Source organism: Lolium rigidum, chromosome 3, assembly GCF_022539505.1.
Source record: "Lolium rigidum isolate FL_2022 chromosome 3, APGP_CSIRO_Lrig_0.1, whole genome shotgun sequence".
Lineage (NCBI taxonomy): Eukaryota > Viridiplantae > Streptophyta > Magnoliopsida > Poales > Poaceae > Lolium > Lolium rigidum.
This window is the reverse complement of record NC_061510.1, coordinates 55602651-55625270: the sequence shown is the minus strand read 5'-3', so window position 1 is coordinate 55625270 and position 22620 is coordinate 55602651. Positions and strand designations below refer to the sequence as shown.

At 42.9% G+C, this 22620-nt stretch overlaps 1 long non-coding RNA gene across 19 annotated transcripts; it reads left to right on the top strand.

Moving 5' to 3' along the window:
- The first annotated feature begins 274 nt into the window (after window positions 1-274).
- On the top strand, window positions 275-6617 carry LOC124701632. Of its 19 annotated transcripts, none has more exons than XR_007002138.1 (11): window positions 275-348; window positions 437-521; window positions 764-1009; window positions 1105-1206; window positions 1284-1342; window positions 1490-1593; window positions 1724-1940; window positions 2305-2456; window positions 2615-4445; window positions 4685-5343; window positions 5526-5821. It is a non-coding gene; the product is annotated as an uncharacterized LOC124701632 (long non-coding RNA). The 19 variants fall into 19 exon arrangements; XR_007002147.1 differs by having other exon boundaries at window positions 2305-2719; window positions 3137-3221; window positions 5239-5343; XR_007002146.1 differs by having other exon boundaries at window positions 2305-2719; window positions 3137-3221.
- The last annotated feature ends 16003 nt before the right edge of the window (window positions 6618-22620 follow it).

Genomic DNA, 22620 nt, shown 5'->3' with positions numbered 1-22620 from the left:
CTACAAAGAATTTAATTTATCGATGAGTGAGTTTTATGGATATTTTTCGCTGATTGGTCTTCTCCATTTTTTTTCTTGGAGGTGGATTTGGACCTTGGAAACTAAACGATGAAACAATTTAGCCAATCCAGCAATAATCAATTTTCTAAATATCATGTAGAGGATGAGTGCCAATGCTGCAATTTTCTTTGATAGTTGCTTTGGCATCCCATTCAGATCGACAACATCCATTGCTTTGTTGTTGTTTGATATTGGACACTTCGTGTTCTCATGCAGGTGTTGTTGTACCGGTGGGTTGCTCTTGGTGGTGATGCATGCCAGAGTTGATCTATTCATGAGATTCTCTATGTAAGGAACCATCTCACTCTGATTAGTTCATGTATTTTTTCTCTATTTTATTTGGTGGAGGGCACGCACCTGCCCATATTCCTTGCAGGGAAGAATAGATAAATCATGCTCGAGGACACCAGCACACCAGCACGTACAGGCATACGCATACTTTGTTTCTTTCTTAGTACCAGGTCGCTATCTCCTCTATTTCTCTACTTCATTTTTGTGTGTGAGATTTAGAAGATTGTTAAAATTAATTTGGTCGTTAATTTATCTCAGAAGGCCATCCTTTAATACACACGATTTACCCCAAATCTTAGTGCTAAATAATAGATTAGGTAATTGTGAGTGTGATTGTATTTTTTAATTATTTGTTATTTAGTTGTTTAGCTATGTTGCCCTTGGTTGATAAATACCATTGCTTATGGTGTAGGATTAGGGGTAGTGGCCATGCCTAAGGCGACTTCCAGTGTGGACCACATTGCAAGTGGCGGCGGCGATTTTGCAGAGCTTTGGCTCAAGTCATTTTATCCCTGTTTGGCGGTGTCCTTTCTTCAAGCAGGTTGCATTCGGAGCATGCTACAGGCAATGGCGGAGATTTTAAACAACTTGGGCTCAAAGCATGGCATCTGTGTTTGGCGGTGTCCTTTCTTCAAGCAAATAAATATGTTTGTCTGAGGTGTGGACGTGTGGTATTGTTTTACTGATTTGCCTCCTCTCTTCCACTATTCTCCTTTGATTTAATCCCCATAATCATTTATGTTTGCCTACCAGGTGTTTGATGAGGCTCTACGTGGTAGCCATCCAACGTGACGTGTAGTGTTGTCCGGGCTTGAAGTCGTCTTTCTGGACCCGCCGCCTCCTCACCTACACCAGGTTCTTCGACCATCCATGGCTGCCCTGAAGAACGGTTTAGTGAGGTTGAAAGCTTGCCTGACATCTACTTCATGTAGGTAGTCCATGGTGGCTAGAGCATCGGCACACCTGGACGAGACTGCATCTCCCAGAACACGTACGCAAGTCTTCTTTTGGCTCAAATATTTTGTGTCTTTGTGCGCTTGAAAATTTTGCCTTTGAGATGGGTTTGCCTTTGTTATGTAATGCATGGACGCTGATCTATTATTATCCTACATCTGATCATCTTTTCTCTCATGTGTAGTCTTTTGAAGGAGAGATCATTCAGCTTCTTTTTATCACAGAAACACTCAAAACTAAGACCATGAGGTATTTGCATAGACTGGCGTAACCGTCGAAAAAATCATTGTAAGTTTCAGTGGTTATGTTACTTGACTGAAACTGAACTTCTCTTGGTACCAAACAATTTATTTAGTGGTCCATTGACTTCCACGTCAGATTTGGATTGTTCCATGGGGACTGATCTTATGTGTTTCAGTTTTCTGGAGGTTCTTTTGCCAATGCTTACTTCTGTGGAGCTTCAGCTTATGCCAACTGGTCTAATAGGAACAAAATCGTGTATCATCCTTACATACAAGCATGGAAAGGAACAAAATTTATCTGGCCTTGAGGATACGTGATCAGTGGATATATGCAGCTGCTTATCAGTGGCTGTTGCCTTGTAGTCATCCTCTGGGATGGCTACGGCATGATGAGTAAGTTCGCAACTACCATTTATTGCTTTCTCTCTCATTTGTTCAAAAATTAGCTATAAACTTCAATGATGCTCTAGCATCTCTGATATATGATATTTAAGTTTGTCGTTGAGATATATTAGTTGCAAGATGGTTCCATTTGGATTGATGAACTGAATATAATACTGTAACATCTATGATATATAGCTTTCTTGATGATTGGTTTTCATCAGCTGGGGAATATATTTTATCTATTGAGTCCATTATTCAGGTGCCCCGTTTCTTTTTTATTGTTTGATGCCATGTCATTCTTCTGAATTATTTGAGATTTGTAAATGATGTTTGTATCTCGCAAGGCTATTGACAAGGATGTACATGGTTTTAGGTACGGTGCCGGTGTGAGGTGCTCAGGCTGGTAGATTTTGTTTTGGAAATGTTCTGGGCGATCGCTCTTCATTTCAAATGGGATGGAGATAAGCTAAAAAAAAATCGAACATACTACCGTCACGGTTCATTGCTTAATCAGTTGGATTGTAGGTAAGAATCTGTCCGTGTTTAGATGTTTTGCTCGGTGCATTTTGTTATACGATTTTTCATTAAGTCTCATAGTTCATTTTGCGCCATTGACTTCTATATAACCATTGGCTTTGACTAAGGGTGCCTCCAACTGCTTTCTGTTGCTGATATGTCTATAGTTGGTGACTCATGCTTCCTAGCGAAGAATATGGTGATTAGTGCATGATCCCTCCAGCACGCAGGAGGTCGTCATGCAGATTTGGTCTTTTGTTTGATAAGAAAAGGTATCATTTGGACACGGGCAGAGGAGGTACATTAGTGTGCATTCATTCTGTTAGCTATGGTCAATCGCATACACAAATAGTTTCTATTAGCTTACTTAATTAATGTTCTTCTTTTCCATTTATTTGATATACTAATCTCCATTGTTTTTCATTAAATGGGAAGTGTATATTTGGATATTATTTCCCTTAAAAGGGGAATATTTTGCTCAGAGAGAATGGAAATGGCGGGCGTTACAGTTAAAAAAACAGTTCAACCTAATTGTTTCACTACTACCATATTTTTTTCTCTGTAATCATGTAAATATTAGAGTCAATCTACTTTTAATTGTTCTGTATTTATTTCTTACAGTTTGTTTTACTTATTAATCATGACTTCAGGCCTAGATTTTCAATGGCAACTGTACTATTTGTGCACAGACCAGGTATGGACGAGTCAAGGACATGTTGTCCACACGTTCAAGAAATTTCTATGAGCGACGCTCCGAAAAAATCTGAATATAGCGTAAGTGAGTAAATACTTATCTTGAATAATAAGATTGGACGCTCACCCATGTCCTTTTTTGTTTACTTTTTATTTATAAATTTGTCCAGTGTAACGATTCTTCTCTCTACAAATCCAAAATTCGCTAATCTCTTGATTAACTAAATATTTATTCTCTTCCTTTCTATATTCAGTAAGTAAAGCATATGATTTATCTGTCCATGACAATGAGGTATTGGAAGCTCTAAGCTTGTGTGCACTACCATTCAATTTCTCCTGGTTTTCTTTGTGTAGTATTTTGCAGGGAGTACATGCAGAATATGTATTTCCTGTATATGTTTTATTTATAGAACGTGAATCAGTTCCTTTTATTTACCTCATGTAGCCTGATGCAGTTATTGTCAAGGGCATATAGGGCTCTCATAGGACTGATGCAAGAAAGTGAAGAGAAACAACAAGTTTTCTATTGTAAAACACTCCATTGCCACATTCTCGCTCTGCACCATCGTATCCGCTAATGTTAATAAACTCAATCTTCTATTAGTATATGCGATGCATTTACGGGTTTGGATTTCATATACTGATATACATGCTAATATATGTGATGAATGTATGGGTTGGGTCTGCAAAAGAAAGATCAACGCTAACTGTGCTTTACACTAAAAAACAAATCTTTAAGAACTTTATTAAAGAGGAACCGTTGTTTTGGTTTAGGTGTAGGAAAACATATTTGCTACTTGAAAGAGTAATCTGGTCATTTGTTATTTTATTTTTGGATAGTGCAAGCTGATTAGTGGATAGTTCTCATTGACTTTATAGATCATGACTCAAACTGGGTACCTTTCTTAGGACAATTGTCTATCCTTTCCCGGGATGGAGTTACTTAAATTCACTATCAAAGATACTTGGAGAGACACATAACTTATGTGGTTAATCATAGAGATGTTAAAGATCTGTTCCGTACAATATAAGATGGATATAACTTAGGTGAATCCATCTTTAACTATTTACTTGAAATGCATAATATACCAGTGTTGGATTATGGTATCTGCGTCACTTTTTAGTTCCTTGCAGTATTGTTGGATTCCTTTTTTCATAAAAAAGTACATGTCACCCCGTTAAATTAATCAATATTGTATCTATAGGAAAACAGACCATGGTGTCTGCTGTCATCTGCGAGCTGCTTGACATGGAGTCCATGCCAACAACAAGATGCACTTCGGCGGCATCGGCTCCAAACTAAAGGTAATGGACATCTTCTTCAGCCCCTTGTCAGGTCGCTGACTTGGATGGTTATTTTGTCTGTCTGTTGTAACTCCCGGTCTGTCTTTTTCTAACTTGTTGTTTTATATGCTTATGGTATTCTGTTGAAGCTTGAATCATTGTGCATATTTGAGTTTTCTCTAATATTGTAGAAAATTTAGTAAGTATCCGTCCATCTCTTTCTAAAATGTTGTTTTATATGCCTATGGTATTCTGTTCAGGCTTGGATCATGTGGCAGATTTGAGTTTTCTCTGATCATGTGGTAACTTGTGGAAGGTTTTAGAGGTCAGGACGCTTCGTGCTTGAAACTATAGAATAACAACTCAAAATGTAAAGCACATTCAGTTTGAGCAAATAAATAGGCTCTCATGTAGTCATGTTAAAATATATTGATTTGGCATGCTACAACATCAAGATTTATTCATGATATTCTTGAGCATCAATTTTAGAACATAGTTAAGTTACCCGTCTTTTTTGTTAATGGGTAGCTCTGAAAAAATATAGGTCACTATTTCTTGCAAAACATTCTCACACCTTTGTCTATCTGATGCATAATTATGGAACGCTGTTTCTTGCGCAACTTCTTCAATCTTCGATGCTTAATTATGGATCATTGTTTCTTGCAATTCTTCTTCACGCTTTTTTTCTGTATAATTATAATTATGCATCATTATTTCTTGCATAACTTATTCACGTTTTTTTGTCTATCTAATGCTTCATTATGGATCATGCCGCTTGCATACCTTAGCTCCTACTCTGGCAATACCTCTGCAGGATACAATTATGTGTTGCTTCCTGATTACAGAAGGGGCATAGAGAAGATATGGCTTCTTAACCTTGCTGGCCCATTCTCTGTCAACTACGGAGAAGATACCCAAGGTACGTCCATTTCCAATCGTGAAATGTGAATTCTATTCCAGCTGTTGATTACAAATGCAAAGCCCGCCCACCATCTGATTTTGAATACGAACTCCACACGGTCACTGAAATGCTATCTCTCCATTTCATGTGTCTTGTGTATGCGTACAAGTATGCTTATTAGTTTTTCTTCATGTATACAGATACATTGATCTGGATGTGGCTGCAATCCTGTTCCGCATAAATGAGATTGCAACTAATTTGATATACACTGGTGTTCCAATGGGATATTTTTCATCAGAATATCATAAAAAAATCAGGCAATGGTAGTAAGGTTCAGATAATATACATTGTACTTATTATCATAAGAGAGTAAGATCCTTATATTACCTGTGTAGCTGCGCACCGAGTTTTTTATGATATATATTTTCCCTTTTGCTTGATCTCTGAGACCAAAAATATACAGCAGTACAAAGCTATTATTAATTCTTATTTATGTTTTATATTGGTAAATGTTCTCCATGAAAAAACAAAGGATTATTTCTCATTTATGCTTTATGTGTGTAAATCTACCATTAGTTCTCTGTTCTGGGTACATTTGTCTTGGTATTGGTAAAGAAACTATTCAGGTGATGTCAATATGTACATGTCTACATCTATTGTGAACAGTTAGTTCATATTACTATACTCAAATTATTAGTCCAAGACATTGCATTTAAAAAGATTAGCTGAAGCCGCCATGGTTCCTATCCGTATTCCAAAAGGTATATTGATTTTGATGACCTTTATCTCGTGCCCTTTTGTCGTTAGTTGGCACATGTAAACCTAGAACAAATGGTACATGCAGATCTTTTTTCCCAAGCGAAGAATACTATTTTGATAACCGTATTTACCATCATAGGAAATCTATCTCCAAGACATTGGATGGTATTGGAGGAGGAAGAAGGTTTGGCTGGAGCACCTGAGCCGTGGCAACCATGAAGGAGCTGCTGAGACATTGGATGGTATTGGAGGTGGAAGAGAAGGTTTGGCTGGAGTACCTGATGAGCTGTGGCAGCCAGGAAGGAGCTGGTGCTGCACGAAGGCGGAGCTGGAGAATGCAGAGACGGTGGAAATGGAGTCGTAGCCTGCTCAAATACAGGACCAACTATTACAAAATAAGAGATGCTCCCTGTTAGTACATATGTGAATAATCCTTTTGGTTTCTGTACAAGGTATCTTCCTAGCTATTACATATGAATTGGTATATTGCATACTAACGAGAGATTTGATAATTTTTAATGATGTGTTACTCATATATTTCTCTATAGGAAGCCTAAGTCATTTCTCTATAGCACCCTTTGTTTATTAGTTAGTGGTATAGTCTGTCGGCTACCATGTAAATGACATTGCTTAACAACTTTTGGCTTCTAAAATTTATTCAGTTAAGGTGCAGATCTGTTTCGAATAAGAACAGAACTCCTAAGTAACACTTCCTACAATATGCAATATAATTTTTTTAGCATGACATAAGGATAGCTACTTATTTTTATACCAAAATCTTTTCTTGAGTTGGCTTCTCTACATGCTCACTACGGTTTTGATTGTTATTCCTGCGCGAAATAGTTTGTAAGTCAATTGTAATTTGCACAAGTGAGTTTTTCACCTATTGACTGAAAATATCGGTTGTTACAAATATCTTGAGATCTTGGTGAGCATGTATTTTGTACAATCCTCTTTTTCATCTTCTTTTCATAGGCATGTGCTCAATCTGTATGAATTTTGCCTTAATGGCAAAAGTCTATGCTTTTGCTCTGTGTTATTAGTGGTGCACTTTGATATATAGTACAAGTCTGTGTTGTACGCTTTTGTGACCTATTAGTGCTGTCAGTATACAAAATATAAATGAGTGAGAATGCCACGGGATCGTGCGCCAAGGCGCACATCTAAATCTATTATAGTAATTCAACGTCATAAATTATATACTTATAGTTCCTTGCAAGCTACCAGTAGCTCAACATTTCTTAATTTGCTGCTACAACTGTTGTGTGAGTTGAAAAGTCTTGAACTATCATGTTTACTACCTTAGGTACAAGTGGATATATATGTTGTTCTCCTTTTCATGTGCTCATGGTAATCATTGGCTCCTCCTTGTGTGTTCAATTGTGGATCTTTTCTCTCTGTTTGGAGAGTTTCTCCATGGATTCTTTGTGTATGCTTACATATACACGTTACTCTAATTCTCTCTCGTTTCGAGAGATTCTCCGTGGATTCTCGTGGGTTCAATTAAAGCACTATTAGTACCAGATTGCACATTACATGTTTTTATGTATCTATATTATTGCCGTTATTTGTTGTATTGATTTTCTATTTCGACCACTGGTAATCAAGAAGCATATAGAAACCACTGGTAATCAAGAACCAAGTAAATAGTGATAGTGGCTGGAGCATACCATAGCTCAGACCATTATCGCAAGAACTTGAGTTTTTCTTCATGTTCTCCGTTTGGGGAAAAGACTTTGTACACATGCTTAAAATTTATAAGAAATGGATTATCATATTGGCAGCTATTTTTCTCGCAATTATACAAAATATACATTGACAAGACTTTTACGGGGTCGTGCGCCAAGGCGCACATCTAAATCTAGTTACTTATTCTATACCAAGCATCTTTCAAACTTTATCCCCTTGTTGCTTAAAATAACGAACCTCAACTTCAGGAATACTCATTAGCAAAATTAAAACTAAGCAATAGAAATAACAATTATAATAGAAACTAATTTTTTGTGTTTTTAATAATAAGACAACTATAAAAGTAAACTATTTTTTGTATTTTTTATATAATAAAGCAAACAAAACAAAAGTAAAGTAAACTAAGCAAACTATAACAAAGTAAAGAGATCGGAGATGAGAGACTCCTCTTGCATAAATCCTCTTTCTCACGGGCAACGGTGCCAGAAAACAAGCTTGATTTTGTGTACTCGGCGTATGCGGACACGCTGTTGGGGAACCCCAAGAGGAAGATATGATGAGCACAACAACAAGTTTTCCCTCAGTATGAAACCAAGGTTTAATCGACCAGTAGGAGAAATGTGTGAATTCCAAAGGTGTTGCTAGCTGACTAGTGGTAGGGTGCACTACCGACGTCAGCAACAACGTGGAACCTGCACACAACACAACCAAAGTACTTTGCCCCAACTTACAGTGAGGTTGTCAATCTCACTGGTTTGCTGAACACAAAGGATTAGACGTATCGAGTGGAATGAGATGTTTGCAGAAAATAAACAGAAGATGATTGCAGTTAAATTTATCAGTAAAGGAAATAGGACCGGGGGTCCACAGTTTACTCCATAAAGAAATAGCATGTTGGGTGAACAAATTACAGCGGGGCAATTGACAGAATATCAACTATACATGACAAGATGATTACTATGATATTTGGTATTGGACATTACAACGTAATACATAGACCATAATACAACACAACCAAAATGCTTTGCCCCAACTTACAATGAGGTTGTCAATCTCACCGGTTTTGCTGAACACAAAGGATTAACCGTATAGTGTGGAAAGATGATGATTGTTTGCAGTGGAATTAAAGAGAACAGTGTTTGTAGTAAGTAAACAAAACAAGATGATTTTATCAGTGTAAAAGAAAGGACCTGAGTCCCCAGTTCACTAGAGGTGTATCTCCATAAAGATAAATAACATGTTGGGTGAACCAATTACAGCTGGGCAATTGACAGAATACCGACCATACATGACAAGATGATTACTATGGGATTCGTTTGGGCATTACAACATAATACATAGACCGTAATCCAACTGCGTCTATGACCAATAATTCACCTTCAGGTTAGCGTCCGTACCCCTTCCAGTATAAAGTTGCAAGCAACGGACTATCGTATTAAGCAATGTGTGTAAAGTAAACAATATAATTACCCTTGGATAAAACATTGTTGTTTTCTCCCTAGTAGCAACAACACATCTACAACCTTCGAAGTTATAAAGTCACTCTCCCAGGAAACTAGAGGCATGAACCTACTATCGAACATAAATACCCCCTCTTGGAGTCACAACTCACAAGTGTCCACTTGGCCAGAGTTTCTACTAGCAACGGATAGCATGCAAGATCACAAATAACATATGACATGAATATATAATCAATCTCAACATAGTATTCAATATTCATCGGATCGCAGCAAACCAAACATATAGGATTACATAAAGATGATCTTGATCATGTAGGGCAGCTCACAAGATTGATACATGAAGCACAAAGTGGAGAAGACAACCATCTAGCTACTGCTCCAGACCCATAGTCCAGGCATGGCGATTGAATGTACTAGGACGTCGCCTAGAGGGGGGGTGAATAGGCGGTGTATAAAAACTTCTACTTGAGAGCTAAACTAGGCGGAATAAAACTATACATGTGTTTACTAGTTTAGCTCAAAGCCTATCAACTAGGGGTTTGCCTAAGAGCACCAACAACCTATGCTAGCATGATGAGCACAATGTGATAACAAGCTAGGTATAGCACATCAAGCAAGATAGATATAACAAGGTAAAGCGCATAGGTTAAGGAGCTTGGGTTGAGAAGTAACCGGTGCACGAGGAGACGACGATGTATCCCGAAGTTCACACACTAAGGTGCTACGTCTCCGTCTGGAGCGGTGTGGAGGCACGTGGCACTCCAATGAGCCACTAGGGCCACCGTATTCTCCTCGAGCCTTTCCACCAAAGGAAAGGCCTTGATCCACTAAAGGACCCTTGGGGTGGTCACCGAACCCGTACACGCTTGGGAAAACGCCAAGTATCGGCTTGAGGCAACTCCACAACATGGAGGCTCTCAAGTACACGGCCACAAGAGGCTATAACACACCACCAAGCCACCAAGATGCTAATGTGCCACAAGAGGCTAACACACTCCACCAAGGAAACAATGCGCCACAAGAGGCTAACACACTCCACAAAGGAAACACGGCGCCACAAGAGGCTAACACACTCCACAAAGGAACACACGGCGCCACAAGAGGCTAACACGGCCACTAAGGCAAGATGGCCACTTAGGCAAGATGGCCACTAAGGCAAGAACACCACTAAGGATAAACACTCACTCTACGAGATCGAAACCCCGGAGAGAACTCAAACCGATGCACGTAATGCAATGGCTAAGAACACCACTAAGATGCCCAAGTTCTTCTCTCCCAAATTCCAACAAAGCTACAAAAGCTATTGGGGGAATAAGGGAGGAAGAACAAAATATGAGGAGAAACACCAAGCAACTCCAAGATCTAGATCTAGCAAGATCCCCTCACTTGGAGAGGGATTCAATTGGTGAAGCTCTAGATCTAGATCTCCTCTCTCCTTCCCCCAAAAATATGCAAGAAATAGTGGGGGGATCAAGAGGAGGAAGAAACAACTCAAGGTCAACAATGGAGGAGAGAGAATGGAGGGGAAGAAGTGTTTTGGTCGGAGGTGGAAGAGAGGTATAAATAGGGGCCCAGAAATATAGCTATTGGGGCAGAAAAACGGTCAGATTCGCGCCCGAGCGGTACTACCGCTTTGGTAAGCGGTACTACCGCTCTAGATTCGACATCCCCACAGAACTTGTCCACGTGGACACAAAGCGGTACTACCGCTCGCGGTACCGCTTGAGGTACCGCAATGGGCTCCAAACCTTACTGGATCCCAAGCGGTACCGCAGCGGTACCGAAGCGGTACTGCCGTAACTTATGTTACGGTACTTAAGCGGTACCGGGGTGGTACTACCGCTCTCAAGCGGTACTACCGCTCAAGGTACCGCAACATGTTCTGTGAGACTTTTTCAGTGCAATGTAAAATCCATAACTTGAGCTAGGAAACTCGGAATGACATGAAACCAATTTTGCCGGAAAGAGGACGACAAGAGCTATGTCGGCACCCCGGAGGTCAGGGCTAGACAAACCCAGTATCACATCTGGCATAAGCCTAACCTAGATCTCTAGGGCCTACAGGGTGAGAATCGGTAACACAACAGTGACTCTACGACTGAAAGCAAATATATTACAACTCTTAGCAGAGTTAAGATCCAAATTTATTACACGCAGAGGTCACTGACCACAAATCAACAAGCAACGGAAAGCAAATTATGTTATCTATATAACAAGATCGCAAAGGGCCTAAGAGGCCATAACATAAGGCGACGTCCCAGCCCATAAGTCTCGAGCCGCCGCCTGAGGAACTCCAAACTACTCGTCGACGTCAAGGTAGAAGCCACCATCTGTTGGAAGGACTTCGTCTGAAACAAAGCATGCAAGGCTGAGTACAGGGACTCAGCAAGGCTTAGTACAACCTGTTAGCAAAGCGGGTATGCGAGGCTTTATGTGGAGCTTATTTTGCGGAAAGCCAGTTTTCCTTTGTAAACAGGAGGGAGCAGAAGCTCGTCTATCCAGATCATTTTAAAAGAGGTAAGAGAGCGATATCAACTCTAGCTCTAAGATCATCATGTTGAGTCCACCGAATCTTCATCATTACCTGAACCTATCACCTAGGATCACCCCTCGACACCCTGAGAAGGGATCCTTATCATACGTTGACATCAAGTTTTACGATTAGGTTCAAGTTGTCTATGATCACAGAATCCATCACCAAGTCGTCCATAACCGTGGACACGGCTTTTCGAAAAGATTTACCCTGCGGGGGTGTACAACTTTACCCACACGCGCCGACCGACTCTTAGTGCCACTAGTATAACACACTTCCTTGGTGTGCTGGCAGAGGGTGGTCGACCAAAACCTTTCCCTTACTTCGCCTATTCCATGAGTCAAACTAACTGGGGAGCTCCGTCATCGTAGGTAGCCATGCTCCGAGGCGGTCCCGGTCATTGTGTGCAGGGGATCCAGCTTCAATGCCTACAGCATCCTTCACCCCGGCCACACCCCGTATGATGCACTTTGAAAACCTTTTCCACCTTTCCCCCATGCGTATGGCAAATGGAACTCGCAAACTAATTGACTCATGGGTAAGCTAGGTAAGTTCGGGCCAAGGGGTTCCCATGGGCCCCGTGTGGCCGTACGCTCGCCTTGGTTCCGAAGGCGAGAACTCAGGTCCTAGTATCGGCGAGAACGAGTCAAATCACCACATCCCCATGTGGCGGCCCATCCAAGCCTTTAGCAGTTTAATATCATCACCGATCTTACCACGTCATCCCGTCAAACTAGGTTCATTCGTAGCTCGATTCATCAACCGGATGGATCGGACTTCAACAGCCTAAGCATGGCTAAGCATAACACATATACGGCTCTAGCGATGCAAACAAGCTCGAACCTAGTTTTGCTGGGAGCGGTGGATCGAGAACTTTGGGCTACAAAGATGGAACATGCACACATAGGATATCTACCACCGCCGATAAAACATATTTGAAGCGAATGCAATATGTAAGAACCAGAATTAAAAGCATTTCGAAACCATATATGAACCAGGTTAGGGCTTGCCTTGTCCCTCGTTGTTCGGGTGCTGCTCTTCGGTGGCGTTGATCTCAGGTTCGCGTTCGGTCCCTATCGATGAAGAACCAAACACCGGAAATGGAAGAGCACAATCAAGACAAGGTACAATGCAATGCGCATACAATATGATGACATGTCATATTAAAGGGTTTGGGTAACCCTAGGTGCATCGACGGAAATTAAAGGGGTTCGGCATCGATCCCGACATATGAGAGGGGTCGATTTAGGGTTTCTACTAGGGCTCATATTTAATTGGTTCAAGCATGTATGAAACATGGATAAACAATTAGGAAATGTTTTTCTGATCATTTTGATATATAATTTTATATTTTTCTGATTTAAAATGAATTATTTATGAATTTCCCAAGTTTAATTCATTTTAAAACAATTTCTGAAAATTATATAAAAATAATAAAAGTTGGACCCACATGTCATAATTTTATTCTTTTCTAAAATATTTATGGAATTATTAAAATCCTGACCAGGGGACCCACATGTCATTATTTTTCTATTTACAGAAATTACAGAAATTAATTACTGGAAAAACAGGAAATGGGAAAAAGGATTAATGACGTCACGCCGACGTCATGCCGACGTCAGCGCGCCATGGCTCACCGTGAGCTCCGGTCGATTTGCAACCGGCCGATTCGGGCCGTAATCGCAGCGGGCGCGCAAGGGGGAAAGGGGCGCGGCGACGCGGCGAACCGATTGGTGGCGGCACCGCCGGCTATTGGCCGCCGGAGCACGGCCGACGGCGATGGTCGAGCGCCGGCCGGGCAGGTGCCACGCGTGCGGCGGCGATGGAGGGGGTTAGGGGCGAGGCGAGGGCACCAGGAGGCTCAGGTGCTCACCGTGGTGGCGATGGCGAGGTCGGCGACGCCGGAGAGGGCTCGCCGGCGGCGAATTTGGCCGGAGGCCGGGCGGCAGTATAGGGTAGGGTTAGGGTTTTCGTCGCGGGAGAGAGCGGGGAAAGAGGGGAAAGCGGGGCTAGGGTTCATAGGGGCGGCGGCGGCGAGCTTTATAGCCGCCGGGGGGCGGCGGGGAGCATCTGGGCCGCCGGCACCATCGGGTGGCCGGCGTGCTGCCAGCTCCTGCTTGGAGGCGCGGGGAAGAAAGGGGGGTTTTGCAAATAACCCCCTGGAAAGATGGTTGGGCTGGTGAAGGGGTTCGGCTGGGCCACTTGGGCCATGTTTGGGCTGCGGCCAGGGAGAGAAGAGAGAGAGAAAGGGGCCGAGCCCAGGGAAGAGAGGAGAGCTCTCTCTCTATTTTTTTCTGGTTTTTATTTCTCATTTCAAATTCAATTTTCAAATCTGTTTTGAATTTTGTTTGAACTCAAATTTTGCAGAGAGGATATTAAACACACATGGCATTATTGAATAACAACATTTCCATGTGGCCTAATGTTCAAAACTTGAGAGAATTTGAGTCAAGAAAGAAATAGAGAAGGATTTGCATAGTGAAAATGGAGATGCAAATTTGTTCAAATTCAAACTACATGCATGCAATGCTCATGAACACTCATTTATTTATAAACACAAGGTTGGGATGTTACAACTCTACTCCCTTACAAGAATCTCGTCCTCGAGATTCCTAGATTTTAGAAAAGAAGGAAGGGTACTCAGATCGTAAACGATCTTCTCGTTCCCAGTGTTGCTTCTTGCTCGAATGATTAGACCACTGAACTTTCATGAACTTGATGCTCTGACGTCGAGTTTTACGCTCGGCTTCATCAAGGATACGAACAGGATGTTCTCGATAAGTTAGATCCTCTTGAAGGTCAAGAGTCTCGTGATCAACACCACGGATAGGATCTTTGAAGCAACGCTTGAGTTGGGACACATGGAAAACATCATGAACTTCAGGAAAATTGGAAGGTAACTCCAACTTGTAAGACACATTACCACGCTTGGCAAGGACGCAGAAAGGACCAACATAGCGAGGTGCTAGTTTGCCTTTGATACCGAAACGACGGACACCCTTGAGAGGAGTGACCCGAAGATAAGCTTGATCACCAATTTCATACTTCACTTCTTGATGATGGCGATCATAATAGCTCTTTTGACGTGACTGAGCAGTTTTCGTACGCTCGCGAATGATGCGAACTTGATCTTCTCGCTTCATTGATTATATCTCGGTCCAAAGAATTTTCTTTCTCCAGCTTCGGACCAGTTCAAAGGAGTTCTACACCTTCCGCCATACAAAGCTTCAAAAGGTGCCATGCCCAAGCTAGATTGGAAGCTCGTTGTTATAGGTGAACTCGGCAAATGGAAGGCACTTTTCCCAATCTTTACCGAAGGATATAACACAGTGCCCCGAGCATGTCTTCAAGAATTTGATTCACTCTTTCGGTTTGACCACCGGTTTGAGGATGATAGGTCAGTGCTGAAGGAAAGACGAGTTCCCATAGCTTGTTGAAAGCTAGACCGTAACTTTGAGGTAAACAGACTCCCACGATCAGAAATGATCTTCTTAGGAACACCATGAAGACTGACTATCCGTGAGATATACAGATCTGCTAGTTGACTAGCTTTTATGTCTTCTCGGATAGGAAGGAAGTGAGCAACCTTGGATAGACGGTCAATGACTACCCATATAGCATCTCTTCCATTTTTGGTCTTGGGGAGACCGGTAATGAAATCCATGCCAATTTCATCCCATTTCCACTCGGAATTGATAGAGGTTGCAGAGTGCCGACAGGTCTTTGATGTTCAGCTTTTACGCGACGACAAATGTCGCATTCAAGCAACAAACTTAGCGATCTCTTGCTTCATCCTGCACCACCGTAATCTTTGGCGAAGATCCCGATACATCTTGGTACTACCAGGATGGATGGAGAGGGGTGATTCATGAGCTTCTTTAAGGATTAGCTCTTTGAGATCCCGTTTATCCGGCACGACTAGACGCTTACCGAAATAAACGGTACCTTGATCATCGATGGAGAAACATTTAGCAACTCCGCTAGCAATGTTCTTCTTGATCTCGGTAATGCCGTAATCTTGCTTCGAGCCTTATTGATCTCGGTCTTCAAGAGAGGGCTTCACCTCTAGATTAGCAAGGAATCCACTAGGAACAATCTCAAGGTTGAGTTTTGCAAGTTCCTCATAAAGAGAAGGTTGCGCTTGCTTAACCATCAGATTGTTGCAATAGGACTTCCGACTTAGCGCATCAGCAACAACATTGGCTTTGCCGGGTTTATAGTTGAGACCCAAGTCATAATCTTTTATGACTTCCAACCATCTTCTCTCGTCTCGTTATTCAGATCCGGTTGGGTGAAAAGATACTTCAGACTTTGATGATCTGAGTACAACTCGCAACGATTACCATAAAGGTAAGGTCGCCATTGCTTAAGAGCATGGATCACAGCTGCAAGCTCGAGATCATGAATAGGGTAATTGAGCTCATGTGGTTTCAACTCGTCGAGAGGCATAGGCCACCACATGGCCATCTTGCATCAACACACATCCGAGCCCTTGGAGAGAGGCATCGCAATAGACAACGAAGTCTTTGCTTGTGTCCCGAAGGACGAGCACAGAGCAGAGAGTCGGCCTTGGTTTTCAAAACCTGGAAACTCTCTTCATCCTTTTCTCGACCATTCGAACTTCTTATCTTTCTTGAGAAGATCGGTCATTGGCTTGGCAATCTTGGAGAAATTTTCAATGAATCGGCGGTAATAACCCGCCGTACCGAGAAAACTTCGAATCTCCTTAGCTGACTTAGGTGTCTTCCACTCAAGAACGGCTTGAACTTTATCTCGGAATGACCGCAACACCTTTTTCGGAGATAACATGACCAAGGAAGATGAGCTCTTTAACCAGTAACTCACATTTGGAGAATTTGGCGTAGAGACGGTGCTCACGAAGTTTGGTTAGCACCAGACGGAGATGTTCCTCATGTTCATCTTCGGTTTTGGAGTAGATCGGAATATCGTCGATGTAGACCACGACGAACTTGTCAAGATATTCCATGAAAACAGAGTCCATAAGCCGCATAAAAGTGGCAGGAGCATTTGTGAGGCCAAAGGACATGACAGTGTACTCGTAAAGACCATAATGAGTTGTGAACGCCTGTCTTTGGAATGTCCTCTTTTCGGATTTTGATTTGATGGTACCCGATCTCAAATCCATCTTGGAGAAGATCGTGGCACCGGACAACCGATCAAAAAGATCATTGATTATAGGAAGAGGGTATTTGTTTTTGATAGTCACTGCGTTGAGCGGACGGTAATCAATAACCAGCCGCGGAACGTTGGTATCTCTCTTCTTGACAAAGAGGGCAGGGCAACCCCAGGAAGAAGTACTGGGTTGTATGAACTTCTTCTCTTCCAACTCCTCTAACTGCTTCTTCAGTTCAACCAGCTCTTCCGGAGGCATACGATATGGTCTCCGGGAACAGGAGCAGCTCCGGGAACCAACTCAATGACAAAGTCCACACTTCGATCAGGTGGCATGCCAGGTAACTCTTCAGGAAAGACATCTGGAAAGTCACGGACCACCCATACATCGGAGATTTCTGGTTTAGGAAAGGCTTCAACGGCATACAACTCGGCTTCAGGGGTAAACCTTGCCGATTGAGGTATTGCGGATGGAGCCCAGTATAGAATGCTTTTGCCAGAAAGATCGGTCAGTACAATAGACCTGGCTGAACAATCAATGACAGCCTTATGCTTTACTAGCCAATCCATGCCCAAGATGACATCAATGTCAGTTGACTTGAGGGCAATGAGAGAGGTGGGGAACAACAGATGCCCTATACTGATTATAACCTCACGGGTAATCCAAATGGTTTGCCAACGAGAACCAGGAGTTGTGATCTCTAGAGGGGAGGGCATTGTCTCGAAGGGTATATCATGCTTTTGTGCAAACTCTTGAGATATGAACGTATGCGATGCTCCGGAATCAAACGAACCGTAGCTAGGATTGAGTTTATATAGAGCGTACCCATTAGGACGCTTGGATCCTCTTCAGCCTCATCAGCGGAGACATGGGTCAGATGAGCACGACCAGAGGAGAGATCAATGGAATGGATCTTGGGTTAAAGGCCAGCATCATGTACTTAGATTCACACTAAGTGAACCTAGCACAATCCGGGACCTTCGGTTCAAGTCCAAGGGGAAAACACAAATAAAGGGTAACTACTATCTGAGTGACACTGAGGACACTGCGAGGTAGTAATCACAAGGTATCTTTCAAGAAGCCATACCTAGCTTCAGAAGTATTATTCAAGAAAATTAAAAGGAAAGGAGGCATCCAAGGTAAGAATAAAACCTTGAAGCCTAGAACAGAATTATGTGGAACCCACAAAGTAAAAAGATCATGAGAAACAAATTTCTTGGAAAGGATTCAACGAAATGATAACATTGAGTGAATGGAAAGAACAATGATCCAGATCAACTGATGTAACTTTAGGAACACTGAGTTAAGCAACCAAGTACAAGAGTACTTTTTAGAGAAAACAACCCAAACCCGTAGATCCTATAAGTTTGGAAATATCAGGGTAGAGGTAGAAACCTTTTTCAATCAAAACAAGGTAAGATGACTCAGCATTAGAGTGACACCAGATAAGGAGTAAAAAGAATCCTATTCAGATGTTTTTGCAAATACCTTTAACTTTCAAATAGTTTTCACAAGTACTAGACTCAACATCGACCAGTAGAAAGGGTTTCCTATAGGCAGTCCTCGCTCCGATACCAAAACCTGCTCGGCACTCCGGAGGTCGTGGCTAGACAAACCCGGATATCACATCCGGCATAAGCCTAACCTAGATCTCTAGGGCCTACAGTGGTGAGAATCGGTAACACAACAAGTGACTCTACGACCGAAAGCAAATATATTACAACTCTTAGCGAGTTAAGATCCAAATTTATTACACGCAGAGGTCACCGACCACAAATCAACAAGCAACGGAAAGCAAATTATGTTATCTATATAACAAGATCGCAAAGGGCCTAAGAGGCCATAACATAAGGCGACGTCCCAGCCCATAAGTCTCAGTGCCGCCGCCCGAGGAACTCCAAACTACTCGTCGACGTCAAGGTAGAAGCCACCATCTCGTTGGAAGGACTTCGTCCGAAACAAAGCATGCAAGGCTGAGTACGTGGACTCAGCAAGGCTTAGTACAACCCGTTAGCAAAGCGGGTATGCGAGGCTTTATGTGGAGCTTATTTTGCGGAAAGCCGCTTTTCCTTTGTAAACAGGAGGGAGCGAAGCTCGTCTATTCAGATCATTTTAAACAGAGGTAAGAGAGCGATATCAACTCTAGCTCTAAGATCATCATGTTGAATCCACCGAATCTTCATCATTACCTGAACCTATCACCTAGGATCACCCCTCGACACCCTGAGAAGGGATCCTTATCATACGTTGACATCAAGTTTTACGATTAGGTTCAAGTTGTCTATGATCACAGAATCCATCACCAAGTCGTCCATAACCGTGGACACGGCTTTTCGAAAAGATTTACCCTGCAGGGGTGTACAACTTTACCCACACGCGCCGACCGACTCTTAGTGCCACTAGTATAACACACTTCCTTGGTGTGCTGCGCAGAGGGTGGTCGACCAAAACCTTTCCCTTACTTCGCCTATTCCATGAGTCAAACTAACCGGGAGCTCCGTCATCGTAGGTAGCCATGCTCCGAGGCGGTCCCGGTCATTGTGTGCAGGGGATCCAGCTTCAATGCCTACAGCATCCTTCACCCCGGCCACACCCCGTATGATGCACTTTGAAAACCTTTTCCACCTTTCCCCATGCGTATGGCAAATGGAACTCGCAAACTAATTGACTCATGGGTAAGCTAGGTAAGTTCGGGCCAAGGGGTTCCCATGGGCCCCGTGTGGCCGTACGCTCGCCTTGGTTCCGAAGGCGAGAACTCAGGTCCTAGTATCGGCGAGAACGAGTCAAATCACCACATCCCCATGTGGCGGCCCATCCAAGCCTTTAGCATTAATATCATCACTCGATCTTACCACGTCATCCCGTCAAACTAGGTTCATTCGTAGCTCCGATTCATCAACCGGATGGATCGGACTTCAACAGCCTAAGCATGGCTAAGCATAACACATATACGGCTCTAGCGATGCAAACAAGCTCGAACCTAGTTTTGCCGGGAGCGGTGGATCGAGAACTTTGGGCTACAAAGATGGAACATGCACACATAGGATATCTACCACTCGCCGATAAAACATATTTGAAGCGAATGCAATATGTAAGAACCAGAATTAAAAGCATTTCGAAACCATATATGAACCAGGTTAGGGCTTGCCTTGTCCCTCGTTGTTCGGGTGCTGCTCTTCGGTGGCGTTGATCTCAGGTTCGCGTTCGGTCCCTATCGATGAAGAACCAAACACCGGAAATGGAAGAGCACAATCAAGACAAGGTACAATGCAATGCGCATACAATATGATGACATGTCATATTAAAGGGGTTTGGGTAACCCTAGGTGCATCGATGGAAATTAAAGGGGGTTCGACATCGATCCCGACATATGAGAGGGGTCGATTTAGGGTTTCTACTAGGGCTCATATTTAATTGGTTCAAGCATGTATGAAACATGGATAAACAATTAGGAAATGTTTTTCTGATCATTTTGATATATAATTTTATATTTTTCTGATTTAAAATGAATTATTTATGAATTTCCCAAGTTTAATTCATTTTAAAACAATTTCTGAAAATTCTATAAAAATAATAAAAGTTGGACCCACATGTCATAATTTTATTCTTTTCTAAAATATTTATGGAATTATTAAAATCCTGACCAGGGGACCCACATGTCATTATTTTTCTATTTACAGAAATTACAGAAATTAATTACTGGAAAAACAGAAAATGGGAAAAAAAGGATTAATGACGTCACGCTGACGTCATGCTGACGTCAGCGGCGCCATGGCTCACTGTGAGCTCCGGTCGATTTGCAATCGGCCGATTCGGGCCGTAATCGCGCGGGCGCGCAAGGGGGAAAGGGGCGGGGCGACGCGGCGAACCGTTTGGTGGCGGCACCGCCGGCTATTGGCCGCCGGAGCACGGCCGACGGCGTGGTCGAGCGCCGGCCGGGGCAGGTGCCACGGTGCGGCGGCGATGGAGGGGGTTAGGGGGCGAGGCGAGGGCACCAGGAGGCTCAGGTGCTCACCGTGGTGGCGATGGCGAGGTCGGCGACGCCGGAGAGGGCTCGCCGGCGGCGAATTTGGCCGGAGGCCGGGCGGCAGTATAGGGTAGGGTTAGGGTTTTCGTCGCGGGAGAGAGCGGGGAAAAGAGGGGAAAGCGGGGCTAGGGTTCATAGGGGCGGCGGCGGCGAGCTTTATAGCCGCCGGGGGGCGGCGGGGAGCATCTGGGCCGCCGGCACCATCGGGTGGCCGGCGTGCTGCCAGCTCCTGCTTGGAGGTGCGGGGAAGAAAGGGGGTTTTGCAAATAACCCCCTGGAAAGATGGTTGGGCTGGTGAAGGGGTTCGGCTGGGCCACTTGGGCCATGTTTGGGCTGCGGCCAGGGAGAGAAGAGAGAGAGAAAGGGGGCCGAGCCCAGGGAAGAGAGGAGAGCTCTCTCTCTATTTTTTTCTGGTTTTTATTTCTCATTTCAAATTCAATTTTCAAATCTGTTTTGAATTTTGTTTGAACTCAAATTTTGCAGAGAGGATATTAAACACACATGGCATTATTGAATAACAACATTTCCATGTGGCCTAATGTTCAAAACTTGAGAGAATTTGAGTCAAGAAAGAAATAGAGAAGGATTTGCATAGTGAAAATGGAGATGCAAATTTGTTCAAATTCAAACTACATGCATGCAATGCTCATGAACACTCATTTATTTATAAACACAAGGTTGGGATGTTACAAGCTATCACTACAAAAAAGTGAAAATATGGAAAAGAGTGAGTGATGATTTTCTCATGGTCATAGAGTTGTAACCTCTCAATATGGTATATCGGGAAAATCATCATCCTCGCACATGCAACATGCGATGCATCCGAAATCCGTTTCCGATGAGCTAGAGCTTGTAATGGAGATGAACACGAGCTCTAAATCATCTCATGGATAAGAACCAAGAACAACCAAGAAACACGATGCAATGCATGCAAGGTTTGAGCTCTCTCCGATGATGCGATCCACTATCCTATCAAGCACAAACCTTGTCCTTGCGCGTTCCTCTCGAGTCGGCAAGCTCCGTCTTCATCCTCTTCAACCTTGTACATGCCACCGTCTTCCTTCAACATACACGCCACCGTCTTCTTTGATCTTGTACGCTGATGTCTACGGGAGCTTCTATTCTTGTAGACAATGTTGGGCCTCCAAGAGCAGAGGTTTGTAGAACAGCAGCAAGTTTCCCTTAAGTGGATTACCCAAGGTTTATCGATCTCAGGGAGGAAGAGGTCAAAGATATCCCTCTCATGCAACCCTGCAACCACAAAGCAAGAAGTCTCTTGTGTCCCCAACACACCTAATAGGTGTACTAGTTCGGCGAAGAGATAGTGAAATACAGGTGGTATGAATATATATGAGCGATAGCAACGGCACCGTAAAAGTGCTTCGCCTGTGTCGATAAACAAGCAGTAGTAACGCAGCAAGTAGTAACGCAAGCAGTAGTAACGCAATAAACAAGTAAACAAGCAGCGATAGCGTATTTAGGAACAAGGCCTAGGGATTAGACTTTCACTAGTGGACACTCTCAACTTTGATCACATAACAGAATAGATAAATGCGTACTCTACACTCTTGTTGGATGATGAACACATTGCGTAGGATTACACGAACCCTCAATGCCGGAGTTAACAAGCTCCACAATTCAATGTTCATATTTAAATAACCTTAGAGTGCATGAAAGATCAATTCGACTAAAC